The following is a 13,641-nucleotide window of genomic DNA, read 5'->3' as shown; positions in this document are numbered from 1 at the left end:
TTGGTTATGTTTAAGTAGTATTAGTAGATATAGCTCCCCTTCTTTTTTTATTTTGGTTGTTGTTTCAAAATTACATATTACATAACATTTGTCAATTCATCCTTTTTCTTATGTACGGCTTAGTAATGTCACTTGAATTAGTCAAGTTGTGCAATTTTCACCCACGTTTGGTGCCATCTTACCTATCTTCATAAACAAAATTTACTACTACCTAGAAAATGGCTCCCCCCCCACCCCACACACACTGGTAACATTAATAATCATTGCCCTCTGTTGTGGTGAATTTTATGTGATAGCTTGGCTGAGTTAGGGCGCCCAGTTGCTTGGTCAAACACTAGTCTAGATGCTGTCATGAAGTACTACACATTACTAAGGCAGTTGGCCTTCAGTAAACTAGATTACCCTCCATAATGTGGTGGGCTTCATTCAATCAGTTGAAGGCCTTAGGAGCAAAAAGGGAGTTTCCTCTAGGGTACATTCTACTTCCAGAGTAGACATTTAGCTTCAGCTCCTCCACTCTTCCCATCGTCTAACCTACCAGTTTTGGGACACAAGATTGCAGAAATCACCAGCCTGTTATCTGACCTACAGATTTTGGATTTGCCAGCCCCTACAATCACATGAGCCAGTTACTTAAATCTCTCTTTCTCTCTCTATATATGTATATATTGTTGTTGCTGTTGTTGTGGAGAATAGAAGAACTTCACTCCGTAGGGTTTTCAAGACTGTAACCTTTCTGAAGCACATCACCAGGCCTTACTTGTGAGGTGTCTCTGGGTGGGTTTGAACCTTTAGCCCTTTGGTTAGTAGCCTAGCACTTAATCATATGCACCACCCAGTGACTCCTACACACACACAAACACACACACACACACACACACACACACACACACACACAGGAACCCTGGTGGCACAACAGTTAAACATTCAGCTGCTAACAGAAAGGTTGGCAGTTCGAACCCACCCAATGGCTCTGTAGGAGAAAGACTTGGAGATCTGCCTCAGTAGATTAGACTGGAAAACCCTATATGGCAGTTCTACTCTGTCGCACGGGGTCACTATAAGTCGAAATCGACTCGACGGCAGCTAACTAAAACTATATATGTATATTCCCTCACTGGTTCTGTTTTTCTAGAGAACCTTGAGACAATGACATAAAAAAGAATCCCTATAAATGTCAAGGGGCAGTAGGGAGGTGTCTCTTCCCCTTCTGAAAGAATATTTCTAGAGCTTTAATGCATTGAATTTGACTTCTGCCAAATATATCCAATATGACAGTTGCTGGGTGGTGAGGCTTGGCACCCATATCAACTTCTTGAGAGACCAAGCTAAGAGTCCTCTCAGAGACTGTTGCTTTGCCCTTCTCCTGGGAAATCATTGCAGACCTTGGAGGGGGTGAGGAATCTCCATTTCAAGGCTCAATTAACCTAGGTTTGACTGCTTCAGTTATCTGAAAGAACACATTTGATTCCCTCAGAGTACCATAGTGTTAAAAGTCCAGGCTCTGGAACCAAAGTATTGAGTTCAAATCCTGACTCTGCCACCTACTGGCTGTGAGACCTAGAGCAAGTTGCTTAACTTTTGTGTACCAATTTCCTCCCTTATTAAAAAATAGCCACTTCATTGCTGTGAGGATTAAACATACTAATACATACAATGGAGGATGTGTAACTAGTCTGGTAAGGGAAGGACACAATCAATGTCAGCTATCATTATTTTTACTAATACTATTGTCCCTCTACCCTGGAAAATTCCTGATGCAGTTATTTGTAGTCATGCAGGTACACATGCATACCTGTGCCCAGACCATGGAATTCTATGGCCTCTGGGTTGTCCTAGCTTGAGTTTAAGCTCTGTTTACTACACAGGTCAGAAAAGCCTAGACAATCTTGGTGGCTCGTGGCGTGAACTATCAGGGGTCTACTGTATCATAAGATAGAAGAGATTCCTGGAAGTTCGGTGAGGCACGAACTCACCCTGAGGAAAGAGGCCATCCCGTACAAAGCCATCAGTTGATGAACAATGGCTCATTCGGTGGAGAGGAGGGGAGGGGTGATTCCAAATACATCAAGGGGCCTATTCTGCTCTCCCCAACCAAAAAATAAAATAAAAAAAACCTGTTGCCAGCCAGTCGATTCCAACTCATGGTGACCCTGCAGTACAGGGTAGAACTGCCCCATACGGTTCCCCAGGCTGTTTTACGGTTCCCCAGGCTGTTTTACGGAAGCAGACTGCCACATCTTTCTTTCGCGAAGTGGCTGATGGGTTCGAACAGCCGACCTTTAGGTTAGCAGCCAAGCTCTTAATCACTGCGCTACCATGGCTTCTTTATTATTGAATCCTACAAAAATGAGTGGCTATGAGAAAAACAGGAAGCACTATTTTCTTGGGAACATAATGGAATGGTTTTCACTTCCCCCAGGAGTAGCGGATCCTAAAGGACTGTGACTAGCACTGCTAAGCAAAGGAGGCCTGGGAAATTTCAATCAAATTCCTAACAGCTGCCCATGGGGGATCTGAATGTTTTTACTGTGGGCAGGAAACTTCCATTCCTTTCATTTTGTATTGAAGGGAGTCTGGGAAGTTGGTGAGGACTCAAAGAAAGCGGGTTCATTGTGCTTATCCTGGAGAGTCAAATAAACTGAGCAAGCTCTTTGCTCCAAAGCTTGCAGGCTTAATGATTTTTTTAGAAGGCCTGGCCTGGCTGACCTGCATTCATATTTCAAAACTCTGACCCTTTGATGAATTTCCCCCCTTTCCCTTCCCCTGTTTCCTCACATAGGGCATCTTTGCCTCTAGCCAAAGAGAAGGATGATACCAGAGTCCTCTGAAGACAAGTACTTGCCAACTGCTTTCGGCCTGTATTTCCAATAGGTTCTTACCTCGGAGAGAGCCGCTCATGGTCGAATGCTCCCTCCTCCTACACACAAACTTCTTTTCTGCTCCACCCTCCCATTTTTGCCCTCTCCAGCAAAGAGGTGAAGTTTTGTTCACAAAACTCTGTGTTAAGATGGAGACATTAATCTTAAGGATAATACACTCCACCCCTCAAGAGGGAAGGGGGCAAAGTAACAGTTGTTCAGAGAATAAGAATAGAACGCTGATGGTACGCACCGTATCTGTTCTAGGCGGGGAATCTGGCTTCCATTGAACTCTGGCCTGTTTTTGCGTTGTGCCCAACCCGGGAACCAGAAACCAAAGGCCAGGATGCAGCGTGAATCGAGTTCGGCATAGATCATTTTCAGAAGATTAGCTCACAATACCCCTGGCAATAAAGAACTCTAATAGGGCTTGGGGTCAGAAAGCCTTCACCTTGGTTACCCTCTAGGGTTTCAGGCTTTGTCCAGGCATAGTCCGTGATTGTTACTTTTCTAAAATCCAGCAAAACCTCTTGTTCTAATGACTTGCTGATGAATTTCTCTACAGGCCACCTCCCCGGGAGCTTTTGAGAACTTCCACGTATCAAAGGTGTTGAATTAGACATCCCTTAAATAGAATGCTTCGATTTATCGCTGAATGCCTTGACAGTTACCCTATTTATCTGATATCACTAATCCGACTTAATCTGGCCAAACCAAAAAGAAAGAAGTGGTGCCACAAAATACAAGGGAAATTTCGTCGCTTCTAACTGCAAAGCTTGCTGCTTCATTGTACAAATATATGTGGGTTTGGCAAAGGTGAGTGCTAATTTGTTGTTTTAGAAAAAAGCTGGGAAGGTTAGGAGAGTGTTACAGGACCTGCGTGGACATGATGCGCTAAATTCTTGGGAGAAGCTGAGGCTCTGCAGACAGGACTCTGCAAGTAGGTGCTTGCAGAAAAACTGAAAGAGAAATTTTTGGTGATTATCAGGAACACAGAAGAGGGAAAAAGAAAAAGAGGCAAGAACCCTCCCAAGAAAAGAGACCTTTTTTTCTTCTTTCCTCCATGTAGATGCGCGTTCATTTGCCGGCTCACTGCATTTGATTTTTACTTTACAAATTGGTTTAGGGATTATAAGGGTGGGAATAATGTTCCAGTCTGGAAAGTAGAATACTTAACAATGAGAAATAATCAAATAATTAAAATTTGCAAATATGCCGCTCTCTATGCATCTCTAAAATAGGTAATAGGTGTAGTGTCCCCTTAGGAAGATGAATTAGTTAATAACTGAGAATCACTTAGAGAATCTTAGGTGAAAGCTGTATTGCCCTACTGGATTTATTGTTCTGAGGCTTAAGGCAGTATTTGTCATATTTTAAAGTGCATAGGAATTCCCTGAGGTCTTCTTGGAGTCCTGGGTGATGCAGATGGTTAAGTGCTAGGCCGCTAACCAAAAAGTTGAAGGTTTGAATCCACCCAGAGGCATCTCAGAAGAAAGGCCTAATGACCTACTGTAAAAGCAGCCATTGAAAACCCTATGGAACACAGTTCTAATCTGACACACATGGGGTCTCCCTGAGTTGGAATCAACTTGACGGCAACAATTGGAACTGGAACTGGGGGTGTTCTTAAAATGTAGTTTCTGATTTAGTAGGTTTGGGGTGTAGCTCAAGATTCTGCATTTCTGACAAGCTCCCAGGTGAGGTTAAGGCTGCTGATCCACCCACACTTTGAACAGCAAGGGTCTAAAGTCCTGCTCCTCAAAGTTCACTACACATTATAATTACCTGGGAATCTTTATATCGAACATCCCAAAGATACTGATTTAATTAGCCTGGGCCTCAGCCTGAGTTTTTAAACTTTTTTGAGTCCCCCAGGACTCTGTTGTTAGATACCGTTGAGTTGATTCCGACTCATAGTGACCCTATGTAACAGAGTAGATCTGCCCCATAGGGTTTCCTAGGCTGTAATCTTTACAGGAGCAGACTGCTAGGTCTTTTCTCCCTCTGAGTGGGTTCGAACTGCTGGCCTCTCAGTTAGCAGCTGAGCTCCTAACCATTGTGCCACCATGGCTCCTTCCCATGACTCTATTATGCAGCAAAGTGTGAGAACTGCACTGTTTTAAGGGGCCGGTATTCAGGCCCATCCCAGAAGGTCACTGTGAAATAATGCTACGAACTGCTTAGCCCAGCCCCTGTCACCTGGTGGTCTTTCAGTAAACCTCAACTGCTGCAGGCAGCTTTGTTGTGACAAGAGATACTGTCCCAAGTGCAGACGACACCTGTACCCGTTGCCGTTGAGTTAATTCCAGCTCACAGCGATCCTATAGGACAGAGTAGAACTGCCCCATAGGGTTTTCTAGGAGCAGCAGGTGGATTTGAACTGCTGACCTTTTGATTAGCAGTTGTAGCTCTCAAGCACTGCGCCAACACCAGCCCATAGACTATCAGCCCTGGTCGATGTCAAGGTCAGCAGCAGAGCAAGGAGAACTTCGGTCCATATTGGTGGCAGAGCAGGCATCTCTACATGAGCAGAGCAACAAAGGAGGAAACAACAGCAATGAAGCTAGTGCCACAGCCTCTGCAGATTCTTGAAACTTGAGAAGGGGCCTTAAAAGGGAGGCCTAAATGTTCTCAGAAAGAGCCAGAGAGAAATGCTCAATGTTATTGCGGCCTGTCTTTTCCTTTAGACATCTGTGATCTGGAAAGTCCTATGTCCATAAGGAGACTATATGTAAAAGTCTCTAGTATATTATTAGCTATGGAAATGATACTTCATACACAGTGTAGTAATTGATAACTTACTATGCACCAAACATTGTGCTAATCACTTTACGCTCATTGTTTCCATTTATCTTCATGTTAACTCTATGCAGTAGGTTCCAGTATCATCCCATTTTCCTGATGATGAAACTGAGGCTGAGACAGGTGAAAGGTCTCTGAGAGAGTAACAGCTGATTGGTTTGGTTTCAAACCAAAACTAAAACTCTGCTCTTAACCACCACACTATATATATAGCATATATTTAGTAAATATTCATTTATTTTTTAATACCAAAGGCTCATATTATTGCATATCTTATTTCATTTGACCTTCACAACTCCTCCAAGATAAATATTATGGTCCCCAATATATATGAGAAACTGAGGCCCAGAGAAGTTGAGTGACTTGCACAAGGCCACACAGCTAGTCAGTAGCATAGTGAGGATTTGGATCCAGTTCTTTGACTCCTAAGCTTGTGTGCTTCCAGGAACACTGTGCTAGGGAAGAGTTGGGACGCACATCACAGAGGGTGAGGTAGGGTTTTAACAGAGGCAGAATGGGTAGAAACTCACACAGAGTGATGTCAATAACCTTGAGATAGAGTTCCTGTGGACTCCCCCCACCATATTTCTCTTTCCACTTGAATAACATTCTGTACTATTAGTGATTGTTGGGTTATCCCATTGGGTCAAGCAGTATTTCTTTTAAACTTGAGATGCTTATTCATCACAGGGTTCAAATGTATCAGTCATTTATTCTTTAATGTGAATTGCCATGTACTCTCCTAACAGCACCTGAGATCTGAACATCAAGGAAATGAAAATGAAAATGGACTGCTTGAGAGAAGACATTATTTCCTCAGTGGGAAACTCAGAATCACAGGGCATTGGGTGCCTAAGAAAATGGACAGTTTGAGGAGCATGTGGGGACCAAAGGCAAACTTTCTCCTACTTTACCATTTACATTGACTCTTGAGGCAACCCTTGAAGGAAACATTCAGAAATTTAAAAAAAAAGGGGGACTGCTTGACATAAATGAGGATGGAGGCAAGACTGAATAGACAGTCAAGCCTGATTGGAGAAGGGGATCCAAGCTGGGGAGAAGTCGTACTGGGAGCCGGCTGGATGAGGTGAGATTTCATGGCCTTGCTGAGGAATCAATGGATAGCAAAACAAGAGGTGGGAGTGAGTCACTGCAGGCTTTAGATTGGAAAAGTGGTGGACCCAGCACAGCAATCTGAAGGATAGCTTAAAAGGGAAGAGGCAAAGTAGGAGGCTTCTGTCACAAACTCAGATGCTGAGGACCTATATCCAGGAAGTAGACATTGAAATGCAGCAAAGGTGAGAACCTGCACCCTGAGTATGTCAAAGAGCAAATAGGCAGGATTTGGGGATGAATTTTAGCCTCAGGGACTGAAGAAAGGTCCTTAAACACAATGGACAAGTTAAAAAGTTTAGAAGAGGACGTATGAGTTCAATTTAAGGTTGTGGTAGACGTAGATTTGTATTGGTAATAATTCAACACAGACTTTCTGATTTTTAAGATGAGCTATATTTTTTTCTTTACTCTGTTAAACACTGTAGAATTATTGAATTATAATAATACTAGCCAATTTGTTTAGAATGCTTTATAATTCCCCAGACATTGTGTGTTACATCATCAATTTGTTGGAGGTGGAATGTGAACCTCTGAATTCTGGCTCCATCTAGATTCCATCTTGACTCCTCCAACCTGCCTTGCTAGACCCCTTCCTAGTGAGAGAAGGGCACACAGTGGCAAAATGGGTGAGCAGAAGGGAGAATTTATCCACAAAAATGTCAGCAGCACTTACATGAGACTTCTTTAAGCAACTATAGGTTAGCAGCTATTTTTCCTCCAAGTTGAATATTCTCAGAATTGTAACCACCATATAATAGAGTCGGCATCTTTGTTATCTGCTTTGCCTTTCACTATTTTGACACTCTGTCTTTAAAATGATACAAAATACTGGTCAGTCCCTGGAGCAAGTAATGAACTTCCCTGGGGACAGAAAGTCTCGGTTAATGTTGGCAGCAAATAACTAAGTTAGTATTGGAGTGGTAGATTAAATGATCCTGTCCAGGTCAAGCACATGGGGGATATATTATTAGTTTTCTTTTTTTTTTAAAAAACAGTTGTACTGAAATATAATTTACATACCATAAAATTCACCAGCTGTAAGTGTATAATTCAATGAATTTTAGTAATTACAGAGTTGCACGATCATTTATAGAGTTATACCACAATCTAGTTTTAGAACAATTCCTTCACACCAAGAACTTCCCACATGCCCGTTTTCAGCTAACCCCACCCCCACCCCCAACTCTAGGCAATCCCTGATCTGTTTTCTGACTGTATAAATTTGCCTTTTCTAGACTTTTTATGTAAGCGAAATGATACAATATGTCTTTTACATCTGGCATCATTCACTGAGCATGTTTTTGAGGTGGATCCATGTTGTAGCCAGTATCAGTATTTCACTTCTTTTTATTGCCGAATAATATTCCATTGTATGGATAGACCACATTTTGTTTATATATTCACCAGCTGGTAGACATTTAGTTGTTTCTAGTTCTGGGTTATTATGATTAATGCTGCTATGAACATTTGTGTACATGTCTTTGTTTGGGTGTAAGTTTTTATTTATCTTTCCTAGATTCCTAGAAGGGGAATTGCTGTGTCGTATGGAATGTTTGTTTAATTTTTTAAGAAATTGCCAAACTGCTCCCAGAGAGGATGGAACGTTTTGCATTCCCATCAGCAATGCATGAAGGTTCCGGTTTCTCCACATCCTCCCCAACATTTGATATCGTCTGTCTTTTTATTATGACCATTCTAGTGGATATATAATGGTATCTCATTGTGATTTTAATTTACATTTCCCTAAGGACTAATGATGATAAGCTTCCTTTCATGTGCTTGTTAGCCATTCATATATTTTCTTTAGTGAAATGTCTATTCAAATCTTTTTTCCATTTTATGACTGGATTGTTTATCTTCTAATTAGTGAGTTGAAATGGTTTTTATATATTCTGAATATAAGATTTTTATCAGGTATATGATTTGCAAGTATTTTCTCTGTAGTCTGTAGCTTTTTTTTTCATATTTTTAATAGTGTGTTTTGAAACACAAATGTTTTTAAGTTTGAAATCCAATTTATCAGTTTTTTTCTTTCATGAGTCATGCTTTTGGTGTAATAGTTAATAACTCTGCCCAATCCAAGATCACAAAGATTCCCCCCTATGTTTTTCTTCTAGAAGTTTTATAGTTTTAGCTCTTCTAGTTAGGTCTACAGTCATTTTTGTGAGGTAAGAGTCTAAGTTCATTTTTTCCATGTGTATATTTTTTCATTCTTCAACACTTACATGAGGAATGAAGAAGTAAGGCTGTGTTTATTGGGGTTACACAGAATCTAATATCTTTTTTCATTTTTAATGTATTCTTGGGGGTGAAGCAGAATAGAATTCCTGAAATTTGAGTCCTATAGGGCAATCATGCTTTTGGTGGAGAAGGTGGGTTCTTTGTGCAACCTTGTTGGAAATGCCAAGGAGGAAGAACTGGACTGGGGTATGAGACAAGCATGTCCTTTTCCAGGTCAGCCAACCAGAATGTGCTTGATGCAGTAACAAGTAAATCTGGCCATCTGTTTTCAGCCTACAAATGAAAAGATGCTATTTAAATCTACTGTCTATATGCTCTGGGCATTGTCTAGTATGTCTGCATACTCAATAAATAAAAATCAATCATAAATTTCATTTATTCTCACATACTTCTACTCATTTGATTACAGGAGTGGTTTGGGCACAGGTAGGAGGGGATGCGGGGACAAGGTGATAAACTAGGATAAGCCTGACTTAAGGGGCAAAATCATTTTGATTTGTTCATCAGGGAATTGAGGACCTACTATAAGACAGACAATTTCAAGAATGCCAGAATGTTCCAAAACACTCCCCTTTCCCAGCTGTCAGCCACCTTAACCATGCTTTAGCCAATAGACTCACTGCCTTTCTCAAACTAAAGCAGCCATAGTTTTCATATCCTTCCCAATTACAGCAGGAACATTCATAAACAACCACCACAGTGCTAATAAATAACACCTTAACGAAAGGTAAACAAATAGTGATGATCAGAATGACAACGGAAAGGTAATGTGCTTGGAGGATGGCTCTGTGCAAATGTCAGACAGAGCAGAAGGGAAGCATGTGCCATCCAGGCCAAAAGGGAGCAAGGAGTATGCCTCACTTCTTTTCAGAGCAGCCTGTCTTCTTTCCAAAGAGCCCAGCCAGTGCAGGACTAAGAACTGATAACGTGAATTAATGTTTCAAAATGAACTTTAATTACAAACAAATACATTAACATGTAATCCTTCACAAACAACTTTTAACATTGCAAATAAAAGTAAAAATGCAGAGGAGAGGGAGGAGAGCGGCTTGCTCTTAAGTGGTGGAGCGTGGGCCTGACCAAAGTGCCAGCTAGTCAACAGAAAGGAATGGTGGCATTTCAAAACCAATGTATGGTGCACACGGTAGAGTTCCTCAACCGCTTGGCTGCAGTTTGTGAAGTGAGACTGGCAGAACTTCCTCTTCGTATCCAACAAATTGAAACAACTGTCAATATTTTAGACACCAATCTGTCATCTATTCCGGGACTCTATGATGTCACATTTGAAGTAACTTCTGTGTCACTAGTGTCACAAATGGACCACAATCTGAAGCCACCTCAGAGCAATCATAGCAGATCAGTATACAAGACTCTGGACCACAGGAAAGTGAAGTAGCAGCAGAAAATATTTTAACTGTAGCCATGGATCCAAGATATTCCAGATATCTCAAAATGGTTCAAGTGGCTGTTTCAGTCATGGCAATAAGAAACAAAACGATATCTGAAGGACTAGACCCAGATCTTCTTGAGCGACCAGATGCTCCATTGCCTGGTGGTGACAGTGAAAAGCATGCAGAAGAAAGTTCAGATAATGACTCTTCTTGTAGTGACTAAGCTTCATTTTCGTAATTATTTTATACACATGTGGTGTAGGTATACATTTACACTCTGTAAGAGAGAGAACCTAAACTCAACCTTTTACTCATAGAAAAACATCAAATGACCACATACTCACCACCAAGCTTCCACTATGTTAAAAAGTAAAACATTTATAACCTGGCAGTATGTCTTGTTACCAAAATAAAAGGCCCTAAACTGAAAAATAAACTACAATTAAAGCTGAAAAGAATAAAAGTAAAAATGCTATTTGCACAACCCCCACAAGCACAGCAGCCTCCCCACCCCCTTTTCAGAGATAACCCTGGTTAAATGTTTGTCATGACACCTTCCAGAATCTTTTTCATTGCATTCACATGCCTACTCAAGTCCCCATAAAGTATGTAAGTGTTTAGGGTTTTCTTACATAAATGCTGGTAGATCATATGACTCATTCTGCAACTTGCTTTTTTCCTTTAATAATACTTCTTGGAGATCTTTCCACACTAGGATACAGAGACCACCTCATTCTCATGGGCCAGATGTGGTATCCTGAAGTTGTTGAATGTGTGTCCTCTGCAGCTGGACTACATGGGCTAAAGTCTCGTCTCTGCCCCTTACCAGCTGGGTGGCCTTGGGCAAGTTACTTAACCTTTCTGTGCCTCAGTTTCCACATCTCTAAAATGGGGATAAGGATATTACCTACATCAGAGAGTTCTTACGACTACTAGAAAGTTAAGATATATAAAGCACTTAGAACAGGGTCTGGTACATTGTAAGTATCCAAGAAATGTTACCTATTGTTATTCATTTTAATGGTTATATGGTATGTCTACACCATAGTTCATTTCCCTACTGATGCACTTTTAGGATGTCAGCAATTTTTTGTTGCTATTATTAATGATAAACACTGCAATAAACACCCCTAAACATGCTTCCTTTGCATCTATGTGAGTGTTTGTGTAGGGTAGATACTAAGAAGTGGAATTCCAGAGATATAGGGACTACGCATGTCAGATGGAATAGGTACTGACAAATTGGCCCCCAATTTATATTCCTGTCCATGAGCGAGAGTACTCGTTTTTCCACACTCTTAATCAATTAATGTTTTAAATGTTCATTCCTGTAAAGAATGAGAAATTATATTGCTTTAATGTTTTCATTTGAATTTCTCTAATTACTAATGGGAATCAAAATATTTTCATATGTTCATTGATCGCTGAGGCTTCCTCCTAGGTGAATTTCCTCCTCATAATGTTTGGCCATTATTATATTGAGTTGTTTGATTTGTAGCACTTCTTTATTCTGCATGCTAACACTTGGCTTGTTACATATGCAGCAAGAATGTTTTCCTCAGCATAGGTATTAATTTCTTAATGTACTGTAAGGATACCTTACCCTCTCCTCAACTAGTCCTGGAGTCAGTGGGATCTCAGAAGAATTAAGCCAACAGAGGCCACCAGAACTGTGCTAAGACCACAGTTGGAAAGATGACAAGGATGAGCAAGGGGCTATGCGTGCAGCTCAGAAAATAACTGGTACACCAGCTACAGTTTAGCTACCACTTGTTCAGACATGCATGAGTCTAAGAGCTTCAGAATGTTGTGAATCTGATCATTTTTATGCCTGCCTTGAGCTGTGGCTACCCCTGAAATATGGTTCCAGGTGAGGAGGCGGGGACCTGCACACCCTTGAGAAAAAGCACGAATAGCTCTGGCATGATAGACAAGAGAGATGGGGTATTAGAATAAACTGGCATGAATTTCCTCTCGGACCTCGCTACTCAAAGTAGCAGGAGCAGCGTCACTGGGAGAGTGTTAGAAATGCAGAATCTTGGCCCTTACCCCAGACCTACGGAATCTGCACTCTAGCACGATCCCCAGGGGTTTTGTGTGCACATTAAAATTTGAGAAGCACTGCTCTAGGTCTGGGTAACAAGCCAGGACTACCTGCTCAGTGGACCTATCTATGATTGGTTTCCCAGATGGAGGGACTGGGCGTGCAGTGCCCTAGAAAAGACACTCTCGGGTTTATCTTCTGGATAATAGAACATTTTAAGGGAATAAATAGGTCACAAGATAGCACCTCCCTCTCAGGAGTCGTACTCCATCTATCAGCGCCTCCTGCACGTTCTTCCTCTTCACAGGGTCAAGCGAGCCCACCCCCCCACCAAGGCTTTCAGCAATTGGCACTCCTGCAGGGCTCACACCTGGGTGTAGCGCTATAGCTTTCCCTGCCTTTAAATAGAAGTGGGAAGCAGTGGAGTACGGAAGGAGCCAGGTTGGTTGATGAAATAAACCTCATTATCCTTCCTTGTGTGAAACTCAAGTGTTTTTACTAATAGGCTATGTAGAGGCAGTTTGCCCTGGTGAAATTAAAAGAAAAAATATATTTGAAAGAGTGTTTATTTCTTTATCACCCATTAGTGACTCAGAGCAGTTAAGCCCATAGTTCCTAGTTTACAACGTGTTTAAGCAGACTTTGTGGCCTTTATTGAATCACAGAGTAAACAAATCACCAATCTTCCTGATCAGGGTTGGTTTCTTCCCACTCAGGCTTTCCTGAAATGGACTAAAAAAATCCAAACCAAACCTGTTACTCTAGAGTGGCTTCTGACTCATAGCGACCCTAAAGGACAGAAAAGAATTGCTCCAGAGGGTTTCCTAGGAGCGGCTTGGTGGATTCAGACTGCGGACCTTTTGGTTAGCAGCCGAACGCTTAACCACTGCACCACTAGGGCTCCAGGAAACAGAGTACATTTTGCCACTGACGGCCCGTCCGTTAGGTTTATCCCTGTACATTAGCAAATAAAGTGTTCTTTGTCCTAAACACATCATTTAGAATGATGGCCGATTCTCTTCAGAAAAGAATTTTATTCTAATAATAACAAACCCAACCACACCCACTGCTCATAGTGAGCCTGTAGGACAGAGTAGAACTGCCCTATAGGGTTTCCAAGGCTGTAAAGTCAGACCGCCACATCTTTCTTCAGCGAAGCGGCTGGTAGGTTCGAACCGCTGTCCTT

The 13,641-nt window shown here is 41.6% G+C and overlaps 1 pseudogene; it reads left to right on the top strand.

Annotated features, from left to right (window-relative positions):
• The first annotated feature begins 6,661 nt into the window (after positions 1 to 6,661).
• Positions 6,662 to 10,634, top strand: LOC101360355 (WASH complex subunit 3 pseudogene; annotated as a pseudogene).
• The last annotated feature ends 3,007 nt before the right edge of the window (positions 10,635 to 13,641 follow it).

The sequence above is a fragment of the Trichechus manatus genome, unplaced genomic scaffold (genome assembly GCF_000243295.1).
Source record: "Trichechus manatus latirostris isolate Lorelei unplaced genomic scaffold, TriManLat1.0 scaffold00136, whole genome shotgun sequence".
NCBI lineage: Eukaryota > Metazoa > Chordata > Mammalia > Sirenia > Trichechidae > Trichechus > Trichechus manatus.
The sequence above is the reverse complement of the archived record's forward strand: the minus strand, read 5'-3'. Positions and strand labels throughout refer to the sequence as shown.